The following is a 16,692-nucleotide window of genomic DNA, read 5'->3' on the forward strand; positions in this document are numbered from 1 at the left end:
GTTGTACATGTTCAAGGAGCGATGCTGATTAGTGGAAAAGAACAAAGGAGGAGGAGCGGGTCCAAGTTCCAGAGGGTGAAATCCCTCCCTCACGTCTCTTGCTTGTGGGATGGTTTCATAAGTCATGGCAGAAGAGGGTTCCTTCCACAGCTTTCGTAATATCATTCTTTCTCTTGAAAATTACAATGTTGCTTCCACCCTGGAATTTGTTTGTTTCTGCAACAGTGGGGCTAGAACTCAGGACCTTGTGCCTCCCCACTCTCTCTCTCTCTCTTTTTTCCATAATGAGACAGGACAGAAAGAGGCAGGGATTTATCTTTTTAAAATAATCGAACCACTTAATTTTATTAAGCAGGAGTCAGTAATTTTTTACCAGTTATATAGCCTGTCCACAAAACACATCTATATGGTTTCTGAAATGTATATGCAAAAAAACTTACAATCTTATTTTTTAGTAACAGTAATAAGGTTTTCCAAAGCTCACAGGATGGCTTACAAAGACACGCCTAGATAATCAGTGTTGGGACAATGTGGGTTTGTGTGGGCCTAAAAAGCTGGCTTACAGTCTGGACAAATCTTGTTGATACAGATACTTTCTCTATGTGATTTGGTTTTGTGTGTGTGTGTGTGTGTGTGTGTGTGTGTTTTGCTTTGTTTTGAAGTCACCAAGGGAAAGGCAGGAGTATTCTCTAGCTCTCTTTGGGTTCTAGCAAGCCTCCATGCTCATAAGTCAGCTCTGGGTCTTGCCATGACTAAGGTAGGGTAGGCTCCTTTTGGCTTCTTAGCCTGGCAGTTGGAGTTGGGGTGGCGGGGGAGGGGGAGTGGGAGAGAATGGGAGGAAGGGAGGGAGTGGGAACTGGGATTGGTATGTAAAAAAAAAATAGTCTGTTTTTGTTTTGTTTTGTATTTAAATAAAATAAAAAATAAGAACAATTTTTAAAAGAGGCAGGAAAAATTTAGGGGGACATGAAAAGAGAGAAATACTCCTCTCCTCGCAATCCAGTGAAACCCCTAGCAAGCAGGAAAGCAAGAATGCACAATTAACAACCGCTTAAGGCCTTTCTCCCTTCCCTGATGTAAACCTGTAATTTTCTAGGAATTTCACCAGAAACTCCATTTGCAATGAAAGGACACATGCGTACTAAAGTCCTTGTGCAACCCTAGAGGCTTCTGGTTTCTTCTTATCAGATTATAATTTCATCCAAGGCACCTCCAGAACCACTCTATAATCTCGTTTACCAAATGAGAACAAAAGAGGACAGGAATCTCAGAGCCACCCTTGGAGAGATAACGAGAGTCACCAAGACGGTCCCTATGGATAACAGTGAGACAATTGCCACTCTCCTGTGAGACGCCCAGGCCTTATTTTCCCTACTTTCTCTAGAGAAACATATAATCCCCTTGGGTGTATCTTTCCTTCTGAGTGCCCGTCTCTTGACTTTCATGCTTAAATCTATACCAAAATATTTTTAACTTTTTTTTTTTTTTCCAACTTTGCCTCATCTTTGGCATTGAAGCCAAGAATCCTGGCTTGGTCTGAGTTGAGGTCTCTAAAATCCTAGGAGAATGCAGGTTGTTGTGTGCCCAGTTGTTCTTTTGCCACTGGCAATGATGTGCCGCTTTTCCTGCAGAAGCAGAAGGTGACTTGGAAGTTGCTCATCTTCTCTGGAGGAACTCTCACATCCGGAAAACACGGCACCGGCTTGCATTAGTGTGTTTCCTTTACAGACATATTATCTCACCCAACCCCAGAGATCCTAAAAGCAGGGCGAATGTTCTTTGCTCATTAACAGGAATGAAAGATGGCGTTCAACTAGGCAAGCCATTCCTTTGAATTTGCTTACCCATATGTTGCAAAACTAGCATCGGGCTAAGGAGTTGCTGACTTCTGACGCATGCTGTCCCCACCTGTGGCTGTGCGTTATGGTCGCCCAGGGAGCTTTCAAAACTCCCACTACCCGGTCCTCCTGCCAGCCCCGGTGGAACTGGTCTGGGTGTGCTCTTTATGTTGGAATTTTTACGGGCTCCGCAGGTGGCTCTAATGAGCAGCTGAGGCTGTGAGGCCGGGCTCTGGAAGCAGACACGGAGCTTCTCGCAAGGAAGGAAGGGCCTTGGGAAGCCTCAAAGACTGAGAGTCTCCTGGGGTGAAAGCAAGCACCCCCCTTGATGCCGGAGGCTGTTTGGTTCGCCCGCTGACAGCAAACAAGCACCAGGGAGCCTCCACTCAGCACCGCACAGCGTGGCGCTCTCAGGAATTCTTTTCCTGGAACGTAAGCATTTCCGTGTGGGGATCGTATTCTGTCGTTAAAAAGCTGTTCCTACAACCATATGCATGGCTTTTCTCTCTGCCAAACCACTGATTTGACATTTTATAGTGATGGGCAGAGAACAGCGGGGTCGCGGGTACGTTTCTCTGTAGGATTTCCTATGACTGTGAATGGAAATGACATGCGTTTCAGAAACTCTGCTTAGCCTTCAGCATTTGAATGTAAATCTCACACTCTGCTGGGATAACACATTGTCATGCTATAAAGGCAGAATATATCATAGGAAGGAAACGCAGAGGCAGAGGTCTAATCCAAGTCTTGGACCACAGTGCTACTAACTGAGGTCCGGCATGTGTGCTGACTGCTGTTCTCTAAGCTCTTCCACCCTATGACGTCATCGTGTTGTGACTGCTCCCATTTTTACAAACAAGGCAGCTGGGCCAAGGACAGCAGCAGACTGACGAATATGTGATATTTTCTCGCATGTGGATGACACTAGCTAAATTACCTGGTTTCTCCTAGTCTCGTTTTCTCATCTGAAAAACAAAGGGTTAGAATCATGTCTAGTCCCTCGGGCAGATAGATGTATGACTATTTGTTACATATATTAAGGTGTTCCGTAAATGAATATCCATTGAATAAATGAAGGGATGATGAAGGAGCGTGGTTAGAAGCATAGCATATACAGACACACTCTACAGACTGTATCGTGAAAGAATACACTCCTGACGGTTATCACATTAAAATCTAGACATAGCTTTGTCCTGACGGTTATCACATTAAAATCTAGACATAGCTTTGTGGCTCAAAAATAAGAAAAAGTGTTAATAGCCAAATCAAAATACAATTACCTCCTACTCATAAAATACAAATCTCTTAAAATACGCACGGGCCATTCATAGCCTCAGCAGTGACAAGAATATGGATGTGTAACTGACGTTAGGAGGTTTCCTTTGCGCTTCTGAGTCATTGGAGGAGAAGTCTACAACCTAAAACTTTATCTTCATTACTGCGAGGAAATTAGGCCATTAGAAAAGCAGGTGTTGGCGCCCATCCAGCTGAACTATCAAAAGGCAACAAGGCCGGCAGATTCTGTCAGGTTTGCATTTGCTTTTGAAAATTAGGTGCTGGCTATTTTTGAAGGCAGGCTCTTGGAACATTTTGAGAGCGATTCCAGGGGAAGGAGGAGCAGTGGGGTTATGAAATCTGCCAACCAGTGTTAGACTCGAAATCCTAGGAATACTTCTGGGCTACGGAGAACTAGGCCCAGGCCCTTGCTTTCGCAGACGATGAGGTACAGACTGGGTTAGTGACAGACGGATGTAGAGACAACAAAACCCAATACGCTGGAGTCAAACGCCTTTGAGGGAGGAACCGCTATCAGGAAATCACCATGATTTTCTTCCATTTTAAAATCGCCTTTTATTAAGAGGCAATTGTTCCCAAACTCTCTCAAATTTTGGCACATTATTGTATCTTTTGTCTAGGAGTTAAGTTTCTGAGCCCCTCCCACCCCATGTATTTACATATTACCGTCCTGGGGGGGTGGGGGGGGGAGACAGAAACCTTTTTTTTGGGTGGTTGGGTTTTGCAGGAATTTGCCCCTTAGTCCCTGGTCCCTGGAGTTAGTATCTTTCAACATCAAGTTTTCACAATAAATGTTTATTGTCCCCCAATTCATCTGTGTCTCTCTAGACACAGATGGCACTTGAAATGGACCAGCTACCTAAGGTGCATTTGGCCACCAAACTTTGAAATTAAACACCCATGAACTCTGATATCAGCAATAAAATTCTTTGAACTAACAGTGTTGCTAAAATCTATGTATCATAATACTCTTCGAATGATTTCTTTTCAACCACTCATGTGTGAGTGGGGATGATAATGTATAATCAGAAAATAATCAATAACCAGTTTCCTGAGAGAGCATGTGGTTTCACAAACATTATCTAGCTTACTTGGTTTTATATTTGTTAAGCTTATATTTGCCTTATCTTATGTCTGAAAAATAAATACAACTTTTTTTTTTTTTTTGCTATAGTTAGGAAGCAACTGCAATGAGATGATGCCCAATGAGACTCAAAATTAAAGCAGTGACCATGAGGGCAGAGGTGGGTAGAAGCATTATAATGTTACAAGAGATAAATCAAGAAGACAAAAAAAATTAAAAGGCATAAGGTTGTTCTAAGGATTATTAGGCAGAAGAAAATGAAAAAAAAAAAATAATGAGCTCCCAGTACCTAAGACAGAGAAGGAATGAGGGACAGGTTTGGGAGCTCCAGGGAGAACCGGGCTCAGGATATCTGAATGGCATGCCTGTACCATGTGTAGGTGGGGGACTCGGGGCCTGGCTGCACATGTGCCCGTGGGTGCGGAAGGGGGTCTGGCTGGAGGTGTGGTTTGGGCATCACTGACTGATGAAAAGGAAGGCAGCGAGAGAGGCCTTTCAGGAAGATGGGGAGAAGGGTAGGGACGAGGTCATCACCGGGAAAAGAGGCAGAATACCTAGGCAAAAAGAATAAAACTTGCGGACGCAGGGCAGCATGGACATGAATGAGAGCATAGGCAGCAACAGCTAGGAGAGAAAAGCACTTCAGAACGTCATTGCAGACTCTGGGCTCCGCAGTCCCTTCTACCTTCACGAGGCCCATGGATGCCACTTGGACAGGATGGCTGGGGCAAAGCCACATTTTCACTGATGTGTGGGGCCTGGATAGCCTACTTGGAGGAAAATGAAGACATAGTCTAAAAGTCCGCTTAAATGGAAGTACTTGTCCGGCTCTCACACTCTGTGTTTGTGGTCCCCAGACAATGCTTCCTTACAGGGATGTAACCGAACTGCCCTCCCTGCGCTCACACTTCTTCTGCCTGCATTTGCTCTCTGTGCCGGCTCTGATTTCGGGCATAACGGTCTTTGAAATGGAAAGGTCCACCCTGCTGTGAACTCTCCTTTCTTGGGTGAAGGCAGTTAAGTAAACCTCAAAAGATCAAGAACTCCATCAATTGCCTACTCTTCTTCTGGCTTTTAAGGGGACTCAGGTCAGGGCTCTACACAAATGAGGCACTAAATTAACAGTTGTTGAGTGACTAGTGTAACACAGAGAACCAGCAAACAGCTTATTGCTCTTGCATAGCCAAGACGTGTCAACTAGTCTTTAAAAGTAAGACAATCAGAACGGTCCACAGGTTAATGGATATTAGAAGGACACAGAAGGTTAGATCTGCTTACATGGATTTCTGGAGAGTTCTGCTGTTTGTGATGTGGCTATCGTAGACCATGTCTTGTAGTAATCGTTAAATGAGATTTTCTTAATTACTCTGAAAATACAAACAAAATATAATTTGTAAGGTTGTTTTTAAAATTATCAGAGCATACCATTCAGCTAACAATCATATCAAACGAGGCTGATTTGAAAATTATGATACTCTTTTCCCATTCCCTTCCTTTCCCCTTCCTTCCTTCCTTCCTTCCTTCCTTCTTTCTTTCTTTTTTTATTCTTTTGAGACCAGGTATGTGTGTACCTGGCAAGTCTTGCCCTCTACGTACCCCAGACTGGCCTGAACTCACAATCTTCCTGCTTCAGTCTCCTGTGTGCTGGGATTACAGGCGTGTGCCATCAGGTTGGGCTTTGGACATACCTCTCTAAGAATTACCCATTGAATAGATGAATAAAACGCATTAGCCCCTGACAAGTAAAATCACAGAAAAGACAAACTGTCTAATTTTTCAGTAATGAATAGAAATGCCCACCTATGTACATGTTTATCTGCACTGTAAAAAGACTAATGCCAGTATCTCAAAGGATCCTTAAGGGAAGCATTATATTTGTCATTTTCTTTACTCTACAGTAAAGTTTTCTTAAACGTCGTACCAATGCCATTTAGTATGATGGTTTTCATTTCTTCTTCATAGGGAGAATAAAGGCATCAGAATGGTCGACTTTTACACAGAATCCTAGCCACATGGAAGCCTCCACTTTCGTCATCCCCCACCCGAACATTCCTCTATTGGTGTCCTTATGCCCTTACAGGAAAGAGAAGATTCTAGTAATGCAGTAAGTTGCAACTGAAGACCACTTCCTAAGTCGCTGCATCTGCATGCATTTTTACTATGAACTTGTTGAGCACAGCAGTTTATAGCTCTGTAAATAAGACATTACTTCGAGATAACATTCAGCCATGTGAAGTCACCAGCTAACCAGTGCAAGTAGATGCTTAAACATCAGGTGTAATATCCCTTATATATGATCTTCAATTTAATTTTTCAATTCTTTGGAAGGAGAAACATTTTCAGTCAAAAAAATATTAGTATTAATTTTTAGGGGTCAACTGTAAGTTCCTTAAGGTAAGTATTTGACTCAATTCTGAAATTAATGGGGCAATATTTAAATGGATCAGTGCATCCATTTAGTTAGCAGTTTATGACACCTAATTTTAAAACTAACATTTTTCAAATGTGTTATTACTTTTCCAATCATACATAAGTAAACATCTGAAACGGGTGAAGATAAATTAATCATTGCTCATATTGCTTCCAGCACAGCCTGCCAAGCTTCACGCGGCCGAACAATATGCTAAGGTAACACGAATTTGCCCCCCGAAATGTTTCAGCGTTTTGCAGAGAGGGCAGCAAAATGAAAGGCTGCCTTGTATCTCTTGCATGAAAATCTTGAGATCAATTTGCCGTCACAGGTCATTTAACAGACGACAATGACCCAAGAGGAAGGAAACTGTCAACACACTGTCTCATGAAAAAAAATTACCATCTCTAGGCACAATCGTCTCCATTGTCTTTTGTCTGTTTGAGGATGACCTATGACCCTCTCCTTTTGTAGGAGTGTCCTGTTCAGTTTCAAACTGTTAGCCCTTTGGGGAGTGCTTTTCTTTTTCTCAGAATAATTAAAAATATTACCCTAAAAGGTATAGCGGTGGTTAGATTGATACACAAAGCAGAATATCTTAAACGTCTGCATTCCAATTATATAGAGGAAACAGTCCCTTAAAATAATAGTCACTATATTTAAAATTAACTAGTTAGACCACTAAACTAACAAGGAAATAAACGGTATAACAATATGTTTGTAGTTCCCATCATTACCAACAACATACTGAATATCATCTCTGATGATGAAAAAAAAGGAAATACAAATTTAAAAATTTTACTGGGCAGTAAAGTTGCGTTATTCTGTTGACATAGCACATAATCCTGACAGAGAGAAGAGAACAGCTTTCTCTAGTCCCATAATAAGGTGTTGCATTTAGATAGCATAGTATATTGATCGTACTTCTTTAGAAGTGGCAATAAACAAAAGAATTTGGAGGAAGGCAATAAAACTTTTGTTTGACAGTCATCAGGGAGTCATTTGAGGCACATGTCTGTGGAAAGGGAGGAGGCAGCATCCTAGGCTCAGGGGACAGACTCAGTCATGTTCGGGACTCGGATCTGATGTGCCTGCAAGTATACACAGAGAATCCCGGAGGAAGGGAAGACAAGGCTGAGGCAGTGGAGCTCAGTGGAGAGTTCAGATTGAGAACAGCCAAAGGCTGTTCCAATGGGTGGAGCTTGGTGGTACAGGATCTTCACATGTAGACAGAGAAGGCTAAGAACTGGCTGACCAACTAGGTTCATCAGGACTGAGGGCCATCAGTGGTTGCTAAACAGGAAAGTAAAGAAGGAGCTGAGGCTTGAGTGACAGTTTCCTCAGGGGTCTTCACACAGGGTAAATTTCATAAGACTAAATGTAGGCTCAGTTAGGAAACGAAGTGACAGAGGTAATGAGCTAACTGAGACTTAACAGGGATGGGAGCAAAGGTTAGGGGCAGGTGCAGCTGAAACCAGGATAATGTTGAAGAAAGATCAGATTAGCCAATCACCTGATGTGTGGGAGATGAAGGCTTGTTGGGTCAAATCTTTTCTGAAGCCCAGAAGACTAGGTTTCTAGTAACAGACAGCATTCCGTGGGATTGAAGTAAAATATGAGTGTAATTTCAGAGGCCGACTCGGGTGATGATACGACAGAGGAACCAAAGTGACCTTTAGGGGTCTGAGGGTGAAACTGGGAATGGAAAAAAGGAAGAGAGAGACAGAGACAGATTAGCAGATGAAGCCATTAAGGAAAACAATTTCTAAACCAGTGTTTAGCAGAGGATGAGTAACACCAACTTATAAGGAGCCAGTAAGGGTGCAGTCTGGTGTTAATTGAGCTGTGACCATTTGTTGTTGAGTTAGATAGACACAAAGGCAGATGTAAACCCAAGGTGCCTAGGCCATATTGAGGAGAAACAGCTTCCTTGACAGCACATGGAATGGGGAGGTAGAGGCCTCTTCAATTGCCTTCCCAAAGTATCTCCTCATTTCCCACTGCTCACCCTAGACAGCCTCCTAGCTGTTTCCCTGTTTTCTACGCTTTATGCCAGGGAGGGTGATGCCTCTGTGGGAAGTGGTATTTGTCATCTAATTCTGGGGGATGAAGTCTCAACACTCACAAACTTGACTCTTCATTAGCTGGCCAAGCTCTTCAATATCAACAGAACCCCACTGCAACATCAACAGAACCCCACATTTCAACATCAATAGAACCTCCAGTTCAATATAAACAGAACATCCAGTTGAACATCAAAAGAACCTCCCAGTTCAATATCAATAGAACGCCCAAGTGCAACATTAAGAGAACTCCCCAGTTCAACATCAACAGAACCCCCATTTAACATCAACAGATGCCGTAGCTCAACATCAACAGAACCCCCAGTTCAACATCAACAGAACCCCTTAGTTCAACATCAACAGAACCCCCAGTTCAACATAAACAGAACCACCACTTCAACATCAATAGAAATCCCTAGTTCAAAATCAACAGAAGCCATACTTCAAAATCAACAGAACAACCTAGTTCAACATCAACAGAACATCCAGTTAAACATAAACAGAATCCCCAGTTAAACATAAACAGAACCCTCTAGTTCAACATCAAAGCAATCCCCTAGTTCAGCATCAACAGAACCCCCTAGTTCAACAACAGAAACCCCTAGTTCAACATCAAAAGAACCCCCAGCTCAACAAAAATAAGAACCCCCAGTTCAACATCAACAGAACTGCCTAGGTCAAGATCAATAGAACCCATAGCTCAAAATAAATAGAACCCCCTAGCTCAAAATCAACAGAACCCCCAGATCAACATCAATAGAACACCCAGATCAAAATAAACAGAATCCCAAGTTCAACATTGACAGAACGCCCTAGTTCAATATAAACACAACCCCCAGTTCAACATCAACAGAAACCACCACTTCAAAATCAACAGGATCCACAGCTCTACATAAACAAAACCACCAGTTTAACATCAATAAAATCCCCCACTTCAACAGAAACAGATACCCCCAATTCAACATCCACAGAACCCCCCAGTTCAACATCCACAGAACCCCCAGTTCAGCATTAACAAAACCGCCCAGTTCAACATCAAAAAAACCCCCCAGTTCAAAATCAACTGAACCCACCAGTTCAACATCAACAGAACCCAACAGTTCAACTTCAAGAAAGCAACCTAGTTCAACATCAACAGAACCCCCAGTTCAACATAAACAGAACTGCCAGTTCAACATCAACAGAAACCACTAGTTTAACATCAACAGAACCCGTAGCTCAAGATCAACAGAACCCCACCTAGCTCAACATCAAGAAAACCCTCCAGTTCAACATCAACAGAACCTTTCAGTTCAACATAAAAAAAACCCAACTAAACATCAACAGAAACCCCCATGACAACATCAACAGAACACCCTAGTTCAACATCAACAAAACCCCCAATTCAACATCAAAAGAACCTCCAGTTCAACACACAGAACCCCAGTTCAGCATCAACAGAAACTCCCAGTGTAACATCAATAGAACACCCCAGTTCAATATCAACAGAACCCCCCAGTTCAGTATCAACACAACCCCAAAGTTCAACCTCAACAGAACCCCAAGTTCAACATCAACAGAACGCACTAGTTCAACATTAACAGAAACCGCATTCAACATCAACAAAACTCCAACTTCAACATCAACAGAACACCCTAGTCAAACATCAAGAAAACCCATAGCTGAACATCAACATAACCTCCTAGCACAACATCAATAGAACCCCCAGTTCAACATCAACAAAACCTCGCAATTCAACATCTATAGACCATCCAGTTCAATATAAACAGAACACCCAGTTCAACATCAACAGAACTCCCTAGTTCAACATCAACAGAACCCCTCAGTACAATATCAACAGAACACCAAGTTCAATATCAACAGAACTCCCTAGTTCAACATCAACAGAAACCACAGTTCAACATAAAGAGAACCCCCAGTATAATATCAACAGAACCCCCCAGTTCAATAACAACAGAACCCCCAGTTCAACATCAACACAACCCCAGTGGAGCATCAACAGAAACCCCAGTTCAACATCAACAGAACCTGATGTGGGAGTGTTATATATCAATCTGTTGATTTCATTGGTTAAGTAACAAAGAAACTGCTTGGCCTCATAGGGCAGAATCTAGATAGGCAGAGTAAACAGAACAGAATGCTGGGATGAAGAGGAAGTGAGCTCAGAAATCATGCAGCTCCTCTCAGAGCCAGATGCAATGAAGAGAGCTGCCAGGCCAGACATGCTGAATCTTTCCAGTAAGCGCACTTAGTAGTGTTACACACATTATTAGAAATGGGCTAAATTAATACGTGAGATTTAGTCCAGAAGAGGCTAGATATAATGGGCCAGGCAGTGCTTAAAAGAATACAATTTGTGTGTTGTAATTTGAGGTAAAACTAGCCAGTGCCCGGGAGCTGGATGGCAAAAACGCAGGCCACAACTCCCTACTACAAGAACCACTAGCTTAACATCAAAAGAACCCTCAGCACAATATCAACAGAAAGCCCTACTAAACACCAACAGAACCGCCTAGTTCAACAACAACAGAACCCCAAGTTCAATGTCAACAGAACCCCCAATTCAACATTAAGAAAACCCCCAAGTCCAACATCAAAAGAACCCCCGTTCAACATCAACAGAACCCCCAGATCAACATCAACAGAACCCCCCAGTCCGACTTCAACAAAACCCCTGTTGAACATCAACAGAACACACTTTTCAACATCAACAGAACCCCTAGCTCAACATCAATAGAACTCCCTAGTTCAACATCAACAGCACCCATAGCTCAACATCAACAGAACCTCCTAGCTCAACATCAACAGAACCCCCAGTTCACCATCAACAGACCTCCCCAGTTCAACATAAATAGAACCTACAGTTCAATATAAACAGAACCCCAGTTCAACATAAAGAGAACGCCCTAGTTCAACATCAACAGAACCCTCCAGTTCAACATCATTAGAACTCTTTAGTTCAACATCAATGGAACCCTGAGTTCAATATCAACAGAACCCCCAGTTCAAAATCATCAGAATGCCCTAGTTCAAAATCAACAGTATCCCTAGTTCAACATAAAGAGAACTCCCAGTTCAACATCAACAGAACCCCCCAGTTCAAAAACAAAAGAACCCCCAGTTCAACATCAACACAACCCCAGTGGAGCATCAACAGAAACCCCAGTTCAACATCAACAGAACCTGATGTGGGAGTGTTATATATCAATCTGTTGATTTCATTGGTTAAGTAACAAAGAAACTGCTTGGCCTCATAGGGCAGAATCTAGATAGGCAGAGTAAACAGAACAGAATGCTGGGATGAAGAGGAAGTGAGCTCAGAAATCATGCAGCTTCTCTCAGAGCCAGATGCAATGAAGCAAGCCGCCAGGCCAGACATGCTGAATCTTTCCAGTAAGCGCACCTAGTGGTGTTACACAGACTATTAGAAATGGGCTAAATTAATACGTGAGCATTAGCCCAGAAGAGGCGAGATATAATGGGCCAGGCAGTGCTTAAAAGAATACAGTTTGTGTGTTGTAATTTGAGGTAAAGCTAGCCAGTACCCGGGATCTGGATGGGAGGAACGCAGGCCACAGCTCCCTACTACAAGAACCACTAGCTTAACATCAAAAGAACCCTTAGCTCAATATCAACAGAAAGCCCTACTAAACACCAACAGAACCTCCTAGTTCAACAACAACAGAACCCCAAGTTCAATGTCAACAGAACCCCCAGTCCAACATCAAGAGAACCCTCAAGTCCAAGATCAAAAGAACCCCCATTCAACATAAACAGAACCCCCAGATCAACATCAACAGAACCCCCCAGTCCAACATCAACAAAACCCCCTGTTGAACATCAACAGAACACACTTTTCAACATCAACAGAACCCCTAGCTCAACAACAATAGAACTCCCAAGTTCAACATCAACAGAACCCATAGCTCAACATCAACAGAACCACGTAGTTCAACATCAACAGAACCCCTAGCTCACCATCAATAGAATCACCCAGTTGAACGGCAATAGAACCCCCAGATCAACATCATCATAACCCCCTAGTTCAACATCAACAGAACCCCACAGTTCAACATCAAAAGAATCCGCAGTTCAACATCAATAGAACCCTTGATTTCAACATCAGCAGAACCCCCATTCAACATCAGCAGAACACGCACTTTAACATAAAGAGAACCCCCTAGTCAAACATCAACAGAATCCAAAGCTCCACATCAACAGGACCCATAGCACAACATCAACAGAACCTCCTAGCTCAACATCAACAGAACACCCAGTTCAACATCAACAGAACTCCCCAGTTCAACATTCATAGAACCTCCAGTTCAATATAAACAGTACCCTCAGTACAACATCAACAGAACCACCAGGTCAACATCAACAGAACCACCAAGTTCAACATCAACAGAATCTCCCAGTTCAAAATAAACAGAACCCCCGAGTTCAACATCAACAGAACCCCCATGTCAACATCAACAGAACCCCCAGTTCAACATCAACAGAACCCTCAGTTCAATATCAACAGAACCCCGCAATACAACAGCAACAGAACCCCAGAGTTCAACGTCAACAGAACCCCCAGATCAACATCAATAGAACACCCTAGTCCAACATCAACAGAACCCCCAGTCCAACATCAACAGAACACACTTTTCAACATCAACAGAACCCCAGCTCAACATCAATAGAACTCCCTAGTTCAACATCAACAGAACCCATAGCTCAACATCAACAGAACCACGTAGTTCAACATCAACAGAACCCCTAGCTCAACATCAATAGAATCCCCCAGTTGAACAGCAATAGAACCCCCATTTCAACATCATCATAACCCCCTATTTAACATCAACAGAACTCACAGTTCAACATCAACAGAATCAGTAGTTTAACATCAATAGGACCCTTGATTTCAACATCAGAAGAACCCCCATTCAACATCAACAGAACATGCACTTTAACATCAACAGAATCCCCTAGTCAAACATCAAAAGAATCCAAAGCTCAACATCAACAGGACCCATAGCCCAACATCAACAAAACCTCCTAGCTCAACATCAACAGAACCCCCAGTTCACCATCAACAGAACTCCCCAGTACAACATCAATAGAACCTCAAGTTCAATATAAACAGAACCCCCAGTTCAACAGCAACAGAACCCCACAGTTCAACATCAACCGAACCCCCAAGTTCAACAACATTAGAAGTCTTTAGGTCAACATCAACGGAACCCTGAGTTCAATATCAACAGAACCCCCAGTTCAAAATCATCAGAATGCCCTAGTTCAAAATCAACAGAATCCCCAGTTCAACATAAAGAGAACCCCCAGTTCAACATCAACAAAACCCCGCCAGTTCAACAACAACAGAACCCCCAGTTCAACATCAACACAACCCCAGTGGAGCATCAACAGAAACCCCAGTTCAACATCAACAGAACCTGATGTGGGAGTGTTATATATCAATCTGTTGATTTCATTGGTTAAGTAACAAAGAAACTGCTTGGCCTCATAGGGCAGAATCTAGATAGGCAGAGTAAACAGAACAGAATTCTGGGACGAAGAGGAAGTGAGCTCAGAAATCATGCAGCTCCTCTCAGAGCCAGATGCAATGAAGCAAGCAGCCAGGCCAGACATGCTGAATCTTTCCAGTAAGCGCACTTAGTAGTGTTACACACATTATTAGAAATGGGCTAAATTAATACGTGAGATTTAGTCCAGAAGAGGCTAGATATAATGGGCCAGGCAGTGCTTAAAAGAATACAGTTTGTGTGTTGTAATTTGAGGTAAAGCTAGCCAGTGCCCGGGATCTTGATGGGAGGAACGCAGGCCACAGCTCCCTACTACAAGAACCACTAGCTTAACATCAAAAGAACCCTTAGCTCAATATCAACAGAAAGCCCTACTAAACACAAACAGAACCGCCTAGTTCAACAAGAACAGAGCCCCAACTTTAATGTCAACAGAACCCCCAGTGCAACATCAAGAGAACCCCGAAGTCCAACATCAAAAGAACCCCCATTAAACCTCAACAGAACCCCCAGATCCACATCAACAGAACCCCCCAGTCCAACATCAACAAAACCCCCTGTTGAACATCAACAGAACACACTTTTCAACATCAAAAGAACCCCTAGCTCAACATCAATAGAACTCCCTAGTTCAACATCAACAGAACCCATAGCTCAACATCAATTGAATCCCGCAGTTGAACAGCAATAGAACCCCCAGATCAACATCATCATAACCCCCTAATTCAACATCAACAGAACCCCACAGTTCAACATCAAAAGAATCCGCAGTTCAACATCAATAGAACCCTTGATGTCAACATCAGCAGAACCACCATTCAACATCAACCGAACACGCACTTTAACATCAACAGAATCCCCCAGTCAAGCATCAACAAAATCCAAAGCTCAACATCAACAGGACCCGTAGCACAACATGAACAGAACCTCCTAGCTCAACATCAACAGAAACCCCAGTTCAACATCAACAGAATTCCCCAGTTCAACATCAATAGAACCTCCAGTTCAATATTAACAGAAACCCAGTTCAAGATCAGCAGAACCCCCAGGTCAACATCAACAGAACCACCAGGTCAACATCAACAGATCCCCCAGTTCAACATCAACAGAACCCCCAGTCCAACATGAACAGAACACACTTTTCAACGACAACAGAACCCCTAGCTCAACATCAATAGAACTCCCTAGTTCAACATCAACAGAACCAACAGCTAAACATGAATAGAACCACCTAGTTCAATATCAACAGAACCCCTAGCTGAACATCAATAGAATCCCCCAGTTGAACATCAATAGAACCCCCAGATCAATATCATCATAACCCTCTAGTTCAACATCAATAGAACCCACATGTCAACATCAACAGAACCGCCAGATCAACAACAACAGAACCCCCAGTTCAACATCAACAGAACCCGGCCGAACAACATCAACAGAACCCCCCAGATCAACATCAACAGAACCCCACAGTCCAACATTAACAGACCCACAGTCCAACATCAACAGAACACACTTTTCAACATCAACAGAACACCTAACTCAACATCAATAGAACTCCCTAGTTCAACATCAACAGAACCCATAGCTCAACATCAACAGAACCACGTAGTTCAACATCAACAGAACCCCTAGCTCAACATAAATTGAATCCCCCAGTTGAACTTCAATAGAACCCCCAGATCAACATCATCATAACCCCATAGTTCAACATCAACAGAACCCCACAGTTCAACATCAAAAGAATCCGCAGTTCAACATCAATAGAACCCTTGATTTCAACATCAGCAGAACATGCACTTTAACATCAACAGAATCCCCTATTCAAACATCAACAGAATCCAAAGCTCCACACCAACAGGACCCGTAGTGCAATATCAAGAGAACCTCCTAGCTCAACATCAACAGAACCCCCAATTCAACATCGATAGAACTCCCTAGTTCAACATCAATAGAACCTCCAGTTCAATATAAAGAGAACCCCGAGTTCAACATCAATAGAACCCCCAGGTCAACATCAACAGAACCACCAAGTTCAACATCAACAGAATCCACCAGTTCAACATACACAGAACACTCCAGTTCAACATCAACAGGACCCCCATGTCAACATCAACAGAACCCCAAGTTCAACATCAAAAGAACACCCAGTTCAATATCAACAGAACCCCGCAGTTCCACAACAAGAGAACCCCACAGTTCAATATCAACAGAACCCCCAGTGCAATATCAACAGAACCTCTGATTCAACATCAACAGAACCCCGCAGAACAACATCAACAGAACCCCCAGATCAACATCAACAGAACACCCCAGTACAACATCAACAGAATCCCCAGTCCAACGTCAACAGAACACACTTTTCCATGTAAACAGAACCAATAGCTCAACATCAATAGGACTCCCTAGATCAACATCAACAGAACCGATAGCTCAACATAAAAAGAACCACGTAGTTCAACATCAACAGGACCCC

The 16,692-nt window shown here is 42.9% G+C and overlaps 1 long non-coding RNA gene across 1 annotated transcript; it reads left to right on the forward strand.

Moving 5' to 3' along the window:
* Positions 1–6,186: 6,186 nt before the first annotated feature.
* Positions 6,187–7,054, forward strand: LOC121448790. The gene is made up of 3 exons (XR_005974392.1): positions 6,187–6,322; positions 6,806–6,846; positions 6,960–7,054. It is a non-coding gene; the product is annotated as an uncharacterized LOC121448790 (long non-coding RNA).
* The last annotated feature ends 9,638 nt before the right edge of the window (positions 7,055–16,692 follow it).

This window comes from Microtus oregoni, unplaced genomic scaffold (assembly GCF_018167655.1).
Source record: "Microtus oregoni isolate MIOR12 unplaced genomic scaffold, Mior012 000005F_ref0000423, whole genome shotgun sequence".
NCBI lineage: Eukaryota > Metazoa > Chordata > Mammalia > Rodentia > Cricetidae > Microtus > Microtus oregoni.